The sequence below is a fragment of the Cydia splendana genome, chromosome Z, assembly GCF_910591565.1.
Source record: "Cydia splendana chromosome Z, ilCydSple1.2, whole genome shotgun sequence".
Taxonomy (NCBI): domain Eukaryota; kingdom Metazoa; phylum Arthropoda; class Insecta; order Lepidoptera; family Tortricidae; genus Cydia; species Cydia splendana.
In genome coordinates this window covers 43,741,523-43,752,340 of record NC_085987.1, presented here as the reverse complement: position 1 = coordinate 43,752,340, position 10,818 = coordinate 43,741,523, and the positions used below count along the sequence as shown (strand labels likewise).

General features: G+C 38.6%; 2 long non-coding RNA genes across 2 annotated transcripts in view; one reads left to right on the top strand and one right to left on the bottom strand.

The window, feature by feature from the left end:
* Nucleotides 1-10,818, top strand: part of LOC134804157 (uncharacterized) — a 460,972-nt gene that overhangs the window by 362,699 nt on the left and 87,455 nt on the right. The gene's annotated exons all lie outside the window — the stretch shown is intronic.
* The window catches only part of LOC134804167 (uncharacterized), a 194,915-nt gene continuing 185,644 nt past the window's right edge, over nucleotides 1,548-10,818 (bottom strand). Inside the window, exon 2 of the long non-coding RNA XR_010146088.1 lies at nucleotides 1,548-1,906. This is a non-coding gene — a long non-coding RNA (uncharacterized LOC134804167). The remainder of the gene's footprint in view (nucleotides 1,907-10,818) is intronic.

The window sequence follows — 10,818 nt, the reverse complement described above, 5'->3', positions numbered from 1 at the left end:
TATCATTACAACACAAAAAATAATCGAAAACGCACTCATAATGCACATCCATCTCTCTCACGCTTACGCTCAGTGAGAGTGAGAGAAGAACATACGAACCTACTGGGCCTTATTGCTTGGAAACGCTAGAATGCCGATCGTTTATCTAAAGACGGGTCTACGGGTTTCGCCGTGGTCGAGGCGCTGGAGACCTTCTTGTTTACCTCACTCACCGATGGGCCACAGCCATAGAGAGTAAGGGAGAGGCACTCGCTGTTAGCCTGGATATCGCAAAGGCCTTCGATAGGGTTTGGCATAAGGCACTTCTCTCAAAACTTCCCTCATACGGGTTTCCTAAGGGGTTGTGCACATGTGTTTCCAGCTTCCTGTGTGGGCGTAGCATTTCAGTCGTCACTGACGGAATATGCTCGGACTATAAGCCCATAAACGCTGGCGTACCCCAAGGATCTGTACTATCGCCTACCCTGTTCCTTCTGCATATCAATGATATGTTATTGACTAGCAATATTCATTGCTATGCAGATGACAGCACTGGCGATAGCTATTATACAGGTCGTGTAAACGCCCCCCTGAGCAGGTGTCGGAGTGTAGGATGCGACTTGTGTCTGAGACGAGACGTCCCTTGAACAGGTCTCCGAGTGGGGTAGACGTAACCTCGTCCAGTTCAACCCCAGTAAGACACAAGTCTTACTGGGGTTGCTTACCATGGCTAAAAGTATCGAGATACTTGGTGTCGATATTACGAACGAAGTCCAGTTTCGTAGTCATTTGGAACATAAAGCCAAACTGGACTCCAAAAAGCTTGGGGTGCTTAATAGAGCCAAACAGTACTTCACACCTAGTCACCGGCTTTTGTTATATAAAGCGCAGGTTAGACCTCATATGGAGTACTGTTCTCATCTCTGGTCTGGCGCCCCACAATACCAGCTCCTTCCTCTTGACTCCATCCAACGGCGGGCAGTTCGTATTATCGGCGATCCCGAACTTACTGACGGCTTAGAACCTCTTAGCCTTCGGAGAGACGTTGGCTCTCTTTGCATGTTCTACTGTCTGTACAATGGGGAATGCTCGGAAGAACTTTTTTGATTTGGTGCCATCGTCTCGTTTTTATCACCGCACCTCCCGCCAAAGGAGCAAAGTTCATCGTCCCCACTTCTTAGATACATGGCACACCAAGAATAAGTGGGCATATATATCGCTCGTTTCTTCCCAGAACGTGCAGAATGTGGAATGACTTGCCTCCTGAGGTATTTCCTTTGCACTACGACATGGGATTCTTCAAGAAGCGGGTATTCAGGGTTCTCAAGGGTCGGCAACGTTAAGTGGCTCCTGTGATGTTGCTTATGTCCATGGGCGACGATGACCGCTTCCCATCAGGCGGCTCGTCTGCTCGTTTGCTGACTATTACATAAAAAAAGGATATTTCATGGTTTGGCTTAAACACTTAGGTAACCGTTTTAACTAAAATTCGGATTCCTAAAAGAAGTATTGGAAGAACAGCGTCAGAGTACTTACATATATGAATTTTACTTTATTTTATTTATTTATTTATTTTATTAATATCGATCGATCATCGATCGAGATCGACTATCTTCTGATCTGATTTGGGTTGATGCATTTTACTAGGTACTGAGTTACCATTTGCCAGACTTAGGCCCACTTTGCACCATTCAACTAACCCGGGGTTAACCGGTTAAACCTGGAGTTACCATGATTATCAGTACAATTTTACACTAGATTAACGGTTTAACCGCTTAACCCCGGGTTAGTGGGATGGTGCAAGTGGGCCTTAAATGAGATGGCCATAGAGCGTATATATTCTAAATTAAATTAGTTTTTCACGTACGAAATGCAGTATGGTAAAGATACTATGTAATTTGATGTCCGTATGAATGTTTGTTAGGGGCTGTCCTACTTCATGCTACCGTCATCCGATGTCCAGACCCCCTCCCCTAATTTGAAATGACGTAATTTATGAATAGCCTTAGTAAAAACCGGCCAAGTCGAACTCGCGTTCAAACGGTTGCGTACATTAAGTCCGACTCACGCTTGACTGCACATTTCTTTAGGTTTTACTGTTATCTATAGGTAAATAACTATCTTGTGTATTTTTTTCAAAACTTTTGACCCAGTAGTTTCGAAATTTTTTGGTATTCTTAAATAACTTCTAACCTATTTATTTCAAAATTATAAAAAAAAATATTTGGAATACTTAAAATGAGCTCTTTCATTTGACATAGAACACAATATAGTTTGAAAAACTTTATTTTTTTATTTTCTCATTTACCCCCCAAAAGTTGTCCCCATGTTTAAAATTCATTTATTTACGTTACACGTCCGTCTTTGGGTCCCAATTTACATATATGTACCAAATTTCAACTTAATTGGTCCAGTAGTTTCCGTTTTTTCCTTTTGAGGTACGGAACCCTAAAAACAGCAACACTCTTAATTGTCCATCGGTGGACTTTATGCCTTTTGTAATATGGTTTACGAACTGTCAGTGATGGTCGATGGTACCTACAGCATGTTAAATTAAATGTATTCAATAGTACCATTTTTCGAACTGAAGTTTATTTGGCAGCACTGGACACGCTAGTGAAAGATAGCAATACTCGTAGTCATGCTTTACGCAAAATTTTTGGTAGGTTATAGAAAACTGAAGAGTCGGGCGCCCCGGCCCTGGCCCGGACCCTTGTAGCGTGAGTCATCTTTTAATAGCCAAGCCCTCTGAAACATTTTCTATTGTTGTGATTTTAATGACTGAAAACTCTATGCTTAGTACTCCAGTCGTACTAATTAGTTTAGTAATCGCTTGCATGATGTGCATATACGTAGTCCTTTGAATGCCGAATGAAATCGATACAATTACCGTTTTTAGGGTTCCGTAACTCAAAAGGAAAAAAACGGAACCCTTATAGGATAACTCGAGCGTCTGTCTGTCCGTCTGTCCGTCTGTCACAGCCTATTTGCTCCAAAACTACTCGACCATTAAGTTGAAATTTGGTACACATATGGAAGTCTGTGGCCCAAAGACGGACATGTAATAAAAACAAATGAATTTTAAGCATTTTAGGGGGAATATAAGAAACAAAGTTTTGCAAACCATATCGTGTTACATATTAAATGAAAGGGCTTATTTTGAGGATCTCAAATATATTTTTTGTATAATTTTATATGAAATAGTTTAGAAATAATTTATGAAAATAGGCAAAAAATTACCATTTCCCCCCCTTAACTCCGATACTACTGGGTCTACAATTTTGAAAATAATACACATAATAGTTCTTTACCTCTAGATGACAGGAAAACCTATTAGAAATCTAGAGTCAAGCGTGAGTCGGACTTAAGAAAAAAGGCGCGGTTGGGCTATAGCTGTTTTAGGGACACAGCCGTATTGGTTTACGTGAAACTCGGTGTGGACAGCTTTTGCGAAGGCCGAAGGCCGAGCTACAAGTAGGGCCGAAGGCCCGAAGCATCCCCCAGTAGCTTTTTGAAACACACGGCCGAAGGCCGAGTTGCGGGAGGTTAGTGTTCAAGCACAGAACAATTATAGTACCTACAAGTGTCTGAATGCGAAGGTCGAAGGGCCGGAGCCTCCGACATGTGCATGCTTTCTGCAAAGGAGATCGTCGATTTTGTTCTATCTTTTGTTAAGCGCTTGGGCCCGTTACCTAATAGATTACTGGAAAAACGTATAAGAAGTCTGCAATTAAGCGTGAGCCGGACTTAAGAACAAGAATTGCGGATAAGCTCTATCAGGGCCACAACCGTAATTTATTTACGTGAAACGTGGTGTGGACAGCTAGTGCGAAGGTCGAAGGCCGAGCTCTGCGTTGGGCCGAAGGCCTGAAGCATCCAAGAGAGGTGCGCCTCCACGCCCTTGATCCTCGAAGGATGAGCTTTAGGAGGTTAGTGCTCAAAAAGAACAAATAATTGGTTTAAGTACGAGTAGCTAAATGAGAAGGCTGAACTGCCGTATATCAGAGGGTCTACCGCGAACACCGAAGTTCCCAAATTGCGGGGATCTCTCTTTTACTCCAATGAAACCGTAATTAGAGTGACAGAGTGAGATGCCAGCAATTTGCGAACTTCGAACAAAATTAAAGATAACCAGCCGTGTGTGGAAAAATTTAATGAACAGTTGCTCGCTCGTTCGAAAATGTGTGCAGTACGGAACCCTTGGGACGCGAGTTCGACTCGCACTTGACCGGTTTTTTTATTATATGTATAATAAATGTATTATGTATGTGGCCTGCAATTATAGGCACAATGCTCGGTCGCGTAAGAACGCTTACACATCTCTCTGCGAGTGTACGTTCGTTTTGGCATTTATACGCTCGCAACGTTTCGGTTACACGCGCTTGGCGTGTAGTTTGATCTGCGGCGTCATTCGTAACTCGCAAGGCTTACGATAAACAAGTGCCAGATTTGAGCAAAAACTACACGAATTATATGTGTATTAACCTTTTGGACGCCAATGACCGATATATCCGCACCGCAGGTTCAACGCCAAAGACTGATTAATCGGTCATAGACCACAGAGCAACATAGACCTACGTGCATATGCATAAAGTTCAATTTCAGTTTTGATACTTTGGTGACGTGGCGTCCGGGTGACTGCTTTTGTGTTTGACACGGCGTCGAAAAGGTTAAGCCCGTATATGTACCTACCAATATTTTGCACTCCCACATTCTTCATATAGTAATGCGTAGGGACGTACAGTTAGTCTGAATACTGGAAATACAAAACGCGAAGATTACGACTGCCCTTTACTTATATTTTATTTTGTCGGCTTATTTTTGTATAAATAGCTTGGACTAGGGTCGGAGATATTATTGTCTTTTTTAATGTACATATGTACTTCGGTATGTATGTATGTACTATGAATATATTTTTTAAATTGTATGGTTTGAAATAGCAAAATAGATAAAAAAACAAAAATTATATTTTTGTAAGAGAGACAATACAATTTAAATACATGTTACATATTAGCTATTCTACAATGTAACAATATCACAGCACTTTAAATACAAATAATATATATAACAATATTAAAACACATAGAACTATGAATTATCTACACATTAAAATAATATAATACATTTGAAATATTTATTAAAACTAAATGAAAAAAAAAAACAACATAAAACTTAATACTAAATGCTATATACCGGGTGTGACCTGTAACACGAGAAAAAAACATAGATTGTACGCCTCAATCGGTGACACTTTTGTTCAACAACTTTTATAAATTATGAAGTATTTAGAGTCCCTATTTTTCATACAAAATAAATATTATTTTCAATGGACGCCATCGCCACGCCATATCATTGTGATTGACGTTGCTTGTCACGCCTTAAACATAAGAAAATTCTCAATACATTGCGTCTTAGAATGTAAAGTGTATTAAAAATCAAACCACAAGTTATTTTTAAAGTTGCTGAACAAATGTTGGTCAGTATGAGGAGTACAGCCTACAGTTTAATTTTTTTGCTCGTATTACAGGCCACACCCGGTATATTATAAATAAATTAACATCATAATTATAGATGGTCAAGCAGATCTTGTCAGTAGAAAAAGGCGGCAAATTTGAAAAATGTAGGCGCGAAGGGATATCGTTTCATAGAAAATTTGAATTTCGCGCCTTTTTCTACTGACTAGATTTGCTTGACCATCTTTATATTATAGCATTATAGGTACGTATATACTATGATGACGTTATTTCCACATACAGGGTGTCCCAGAAATCGACGTCAAGCCGTAAACGGATGATAGACCAAGTCATAACAGTTATCATAAAAATACAAAAAAAAATCCAACTCATGTTCTTTAAAAATTATGGTCACTTTAAAAATTCACTAAAAAATCCACACCCTGTAATGGTTATTTAACTCTTGTTACTAAAAATTCCATAATTATTTCTAATTTTTTTTTGTATTTTTATGCTAACTGTTATGACTTGGTCTATCATCCGTTTACGGCTTGACGTCGATTTCTGGGACATCCTGTATGTACAGTCTATTATCATAATATTTAGGTACTCATACGTTAGCTAAGACTTTATGTTATTATTTTACAGTACATATAACATTAATACATTCCGGTACCAATCGCTCATATTGATACACGTGTCCAGCTTATAACTGCTAATTTCATAGAGCGCGCTACTTAACATTGAAGAAGTGAATGGGTGCATAAAACTATGTATTTATAGTGCTCGTGCTAATATTGATACCCGAGCAAGCGAAAGATTCCAAAATTGAACCACGAGCATAGCGAGTGGTTCGAAAAATGGAATCTTGAGCGTTGCGAGGGTTTCAAAGCACGAGGGTTAAACAAAATTTGCCCCCGAGTGAAACACAAAATTTTTCACCACACCAACTTGAAGCAAATATTAAATGTAAAATATCAAACAAAATCAAACCAAATCAAATCCAAATGAATGTAATTAAAAATGTATCATCCAAAATCATCATTTAAAAGTCATTTCTACCAGCAAACATAAGAAACCAACTCAAAATTTGCATTTGATTACTTTGTCTCACATGTGAATAAAATGCAACTTTGCTATCAGTTTTTAAAGTGCAAAGTAAGCCTTTCCGAGCTGGTGTGGTGAAAAATAATATAATCGTGTTCTATACTAAGTCCCTTGTAAGCTAGGTATATCCAAAGTAGAAAATGTATATCGTGGTATTTGTGGTATTGAAATAAGTAACTGTATCATTGGAAAATATTATAATAAAATCCATTTCAATTAATATTTAATATATTTAATCAATTATACTAGTTTAAGAGAAATCTCGTGTTTTATTGGCAAACCTTACTTCTACATGTTTGTATACTAAACGTATTGGGCTTTTCATTGGGGTAAGTAAGTACCTACAGAAATGTATGCAGCTGTATGCACTTTTGTCTCAGGCGGCGTCGCTTGGCACGATTGTTGCTTCGGTTAAAGCTAATTTAACCCGGTCAGTCGGTGTCCTATTTCCCATATAATTAATATGTGACGTTCCACGGCAAAAGGTACCTTATGGCGGCTGGCGCTTACGTCGCATAGCGCCGCAATAATATTGGAGCGGCGTTGATAACAGCGTAAGCGCCAACCGCCATAAGGTACCTTTACACGTGCGACGTCACATATGCATATCTATGTACATCTGCGTACAGTAGCAGATATATCGGAGTGGCCAAGGTGTTCACAATAGCATCACTTTAACGCCTTGAAAATAGAGGCGTGCTAAGATATTTGTGAGCGCCTTGGCCGCTCCGGTATATCTGATGGCGACTGTACAATTTCTACATTTTTACATCATACCGTCATGATGTCGGCATTTTTGCCCCGGCTTGTTTACGGAGCCTAGAATCCACTCGACAAATTACAAACAACACTCCTAACTGTACATCGGTGTACCTTAAGTATGCCTTTTGTAGTTTTGTAATATAAGGTCCACCGATGTACAGTTAGGAGTGTTGTTTGTAATTTGTCGAGTGCTCAGAGATTCTATGCTCCGTAAACAAGCCGGGGCAAAAATGCCGAAACAACGTTAGGATGATGATGATAATATTTTTAGTCTGTATCTTTAGGTATTTAAAAAAGAGTAAAGAAAATCTACCCTCGAATGGCTTCTTAAGCCAGTTGAGGGTAGATGAAAACATTACATGATCAAATAATGTAGGTTAAAGTCAGGTCGTTCTGTGACAAATGCAGGTGGTTTTGTATTTGGTCGGATAATCAATAAATGTTATAACTACCCGAAAATGTACAAATTATTTGTTTACTTTTATTTAAGTACCTAAAGATACAGACTATTGAACTGGTAAAGTTTCATGCATACGTACAGTCAGCAGCAGATATACTTGAGCGGGCAAGGTGTCCAAGAATACATATACACTTCAATCGTCACAAAAATAAGGACATCTAAGTTATCATTTTCAAGTAGGCTTTCAGTTCGTCACATATATCTTAACTTCTGAGTTTTTCTTTAACACATACACCCTAATTTAATCACAATGACAATAACGGTTAGAAAGTCAGTGGTAACTAAGCACTCAAATTCAAGCTGCTGTCATTAATACCTACACGCACTGCCAATCACGTACGTCAGCAGCCAGGGCGCCACCAGTTGCTAAGCAGTTGTTATTTCAATGGTAACTAAGCAAGTAAGCATCAACATTTTATCAGTTTAACTTTAAAAAAATTCTGCAGCAGCTACGAATTGACACCTCCTTTATTAAAGAAGTATTTTATCGTCAAGTGTCAAACTTAGACAATAAATAAGTATAGGTTCTACGAGAATGATCGGTTTTTTATTTTAACTGTCATAGGCGGCCGTTCTTCCAAATCGTAGAGCATATACAGTGTGGAAAAATAAGTCGGGCCCTAGAGGGAAACTATAGTTGGTCAAGCAAATCCTGTCAGTAAAAAAAGGCGCGAAATTCAAATTTTCTATGGGACGATAACCCGTCGCGCCTGGTCGCGCCTACTTTTTTTAAATTTGCCGCCTTTTTCTACTGACAAGATTTGCTTGACCATCCCTTAAATCCTTAAGTTGGCTCATTTTACTTAAAGGAGACATTCCTTTATTTTTAAAAAGTAACAAAACTCCATTCATAGATTTTCTAAAACTCGCTTGCCTCGCCCGGGACGCGAATTTACAAAGCCTATACTGATAAGGTCCAGATGCGAACTGAACTGGATTAGCTTTTGTTTCGACAAAACTTGACCAAACCCTAATCCATTACAGTACAGAAATTTACTGAAATCGTATAGACTTTGTTGGCTAAATTAATATGGATATTGTTGCTACAAATGCTAGTTTGTTGCGATCTAAACTTGAATAATATTTTAGTAATGACTCCGATTGTATTGTATTAATTACCGTTCGTGCTAATTACTTAAAAATGCCTATTTTTTTTTCATTTAAGAACTATATCAGGTGAGATTTCTTATTAGGACATGTTTAATGTGAAATCGTAATACAATTATAAGTCGACTGTATTTTATAATACATTGGTACATAACGAAGTAGATGATTTATTTAAGGACCAAGATTTACTACGGTGCTCTGCCTTTTCTCCGAAGTTTTCACTTGCCAGACAACTTTTCGCAGATGATTTACTTTGGCAACCAATATTCGCCAAATTTTCATCATGACAACGTTTTACATTATAGAATTATTGTTAAGTAGATTATTACTACATAGTACAACGTTTGGAGTACATTTCTTTGGTCAAATCATTCAACTTGCTAGATATTTATTAATACGATATCGTCTAGTCATTTGACAGAGTTCAAGATAGGTGCGACGACGAGCGAAGCGAGGAAGAGCGTGTTAGGTGAACTGCGACCAAACAGAGACCCGACTTTTTTTTACATAGAACGACTTTTCTGGCAACAGTTCATTTTCCTGGGGGTTGCAATTCTAACCTAACCTAAGCCACTTTTCTGGCAACAGTTCATTTTCTTGAGGGTCGCAGTTCTAACTTAACCTAACCCACATTTTTGGTAACAGTTCGTTTTCTTGGGGGTCGCAGTTCTAACCTAACCTAACCCACTTTTCCAGCAACATTTCGTTTTCTTGGAGGTTGCAGATCAAACTAACCTAAACTACTTTTTTGGCAATTTACTTCATGTAAATTGCCAACTATATAGCGTGTTATCGCGAACAGCACATTTTTCTCTCCTGTGGGCAATAGTTAACAGCTTGTGGGCATGTAAGCAATGATTTTATCATAGTTCTCTAAATAAAAGGAGGACCTTTTCACGTGGATAAGGGTTAAATAAGAAAATTAACCTTTATAGCCCTTAACTCTTGTGTATGTCTACAGGAAAGACATAACACAGTGATCTGTTTGACCCTTTTACAACTTAGCAGAGAGGATAGAGTATACGGAGTTACATATATCTTTGAACTTATTGTTAGTATAACCTAGCAGTAAACATCAAATGGCTGAAATGGCATTCCGCACAGGAGTAATCTAAGGAACGCCCACTGCGGGTTCAAACCTACAACGTCCTGTTAGAAAGTCGTATATACGCTACATGTGACATATCTTCAAAAATTATATAAACTAATGCGAAATTAACATAAAACCAGAAGACACAAATTAATAATAGAAATGAAACCCAACAAAAAATAAAAAGCTGTAATCTCTAGGTGCGTGCGACTGAGATTTGAACCCGCGGTCTCTGCTTTGAAAAGCAAACGCCTGTTACTGAGACCACAACATGCCTCGACAATTGGTTCTAAATTCGGCTTCAGTTAGCTTTCGCTATGTGTCATTCGTTTCGACGATTAGAGAAATAGTTTGCAGTAAGTTGACAGAGAGGCCCCTGTCAAATGGTTGAAGAGCAAAACGTGAGATAGATGTAAATGTGATGACAAGACTGTACTGCTTTCGATGATTGTCAAAACGCTTTACCTGAAATTAGCATGGCTATTCAAAAAAAAATAAACACCCACATGTCTTAATGGGTGTTGTCTTAGTTTTATCTGCAATCAGTCAGACTATAAGCAGATTGATTGAGTGCTTTGTATCATGACAAGCGAGTCCTCCAGCGAGGGCTTCTACTCATTTAGCTTTGACAATTTTGGATTGTCTATGTATGAGGGAAGATGTCTTTTCTTTTTAGTCTTTTTTCATAACCCTTGCCTGTTAGTTTTGCTGCCAGGTCGTTTGGGTGGTGTCTTAATCTATGGTAATATGCTTTAGTTGAGTGAAGGATTTCTTCCTTCACAGTATTGATTTGCAGGTATTTATGTATTTCAGAGTTGGTTGTGAACCACGGAGCGTTGCTCATGGACCGCAGTATGTTG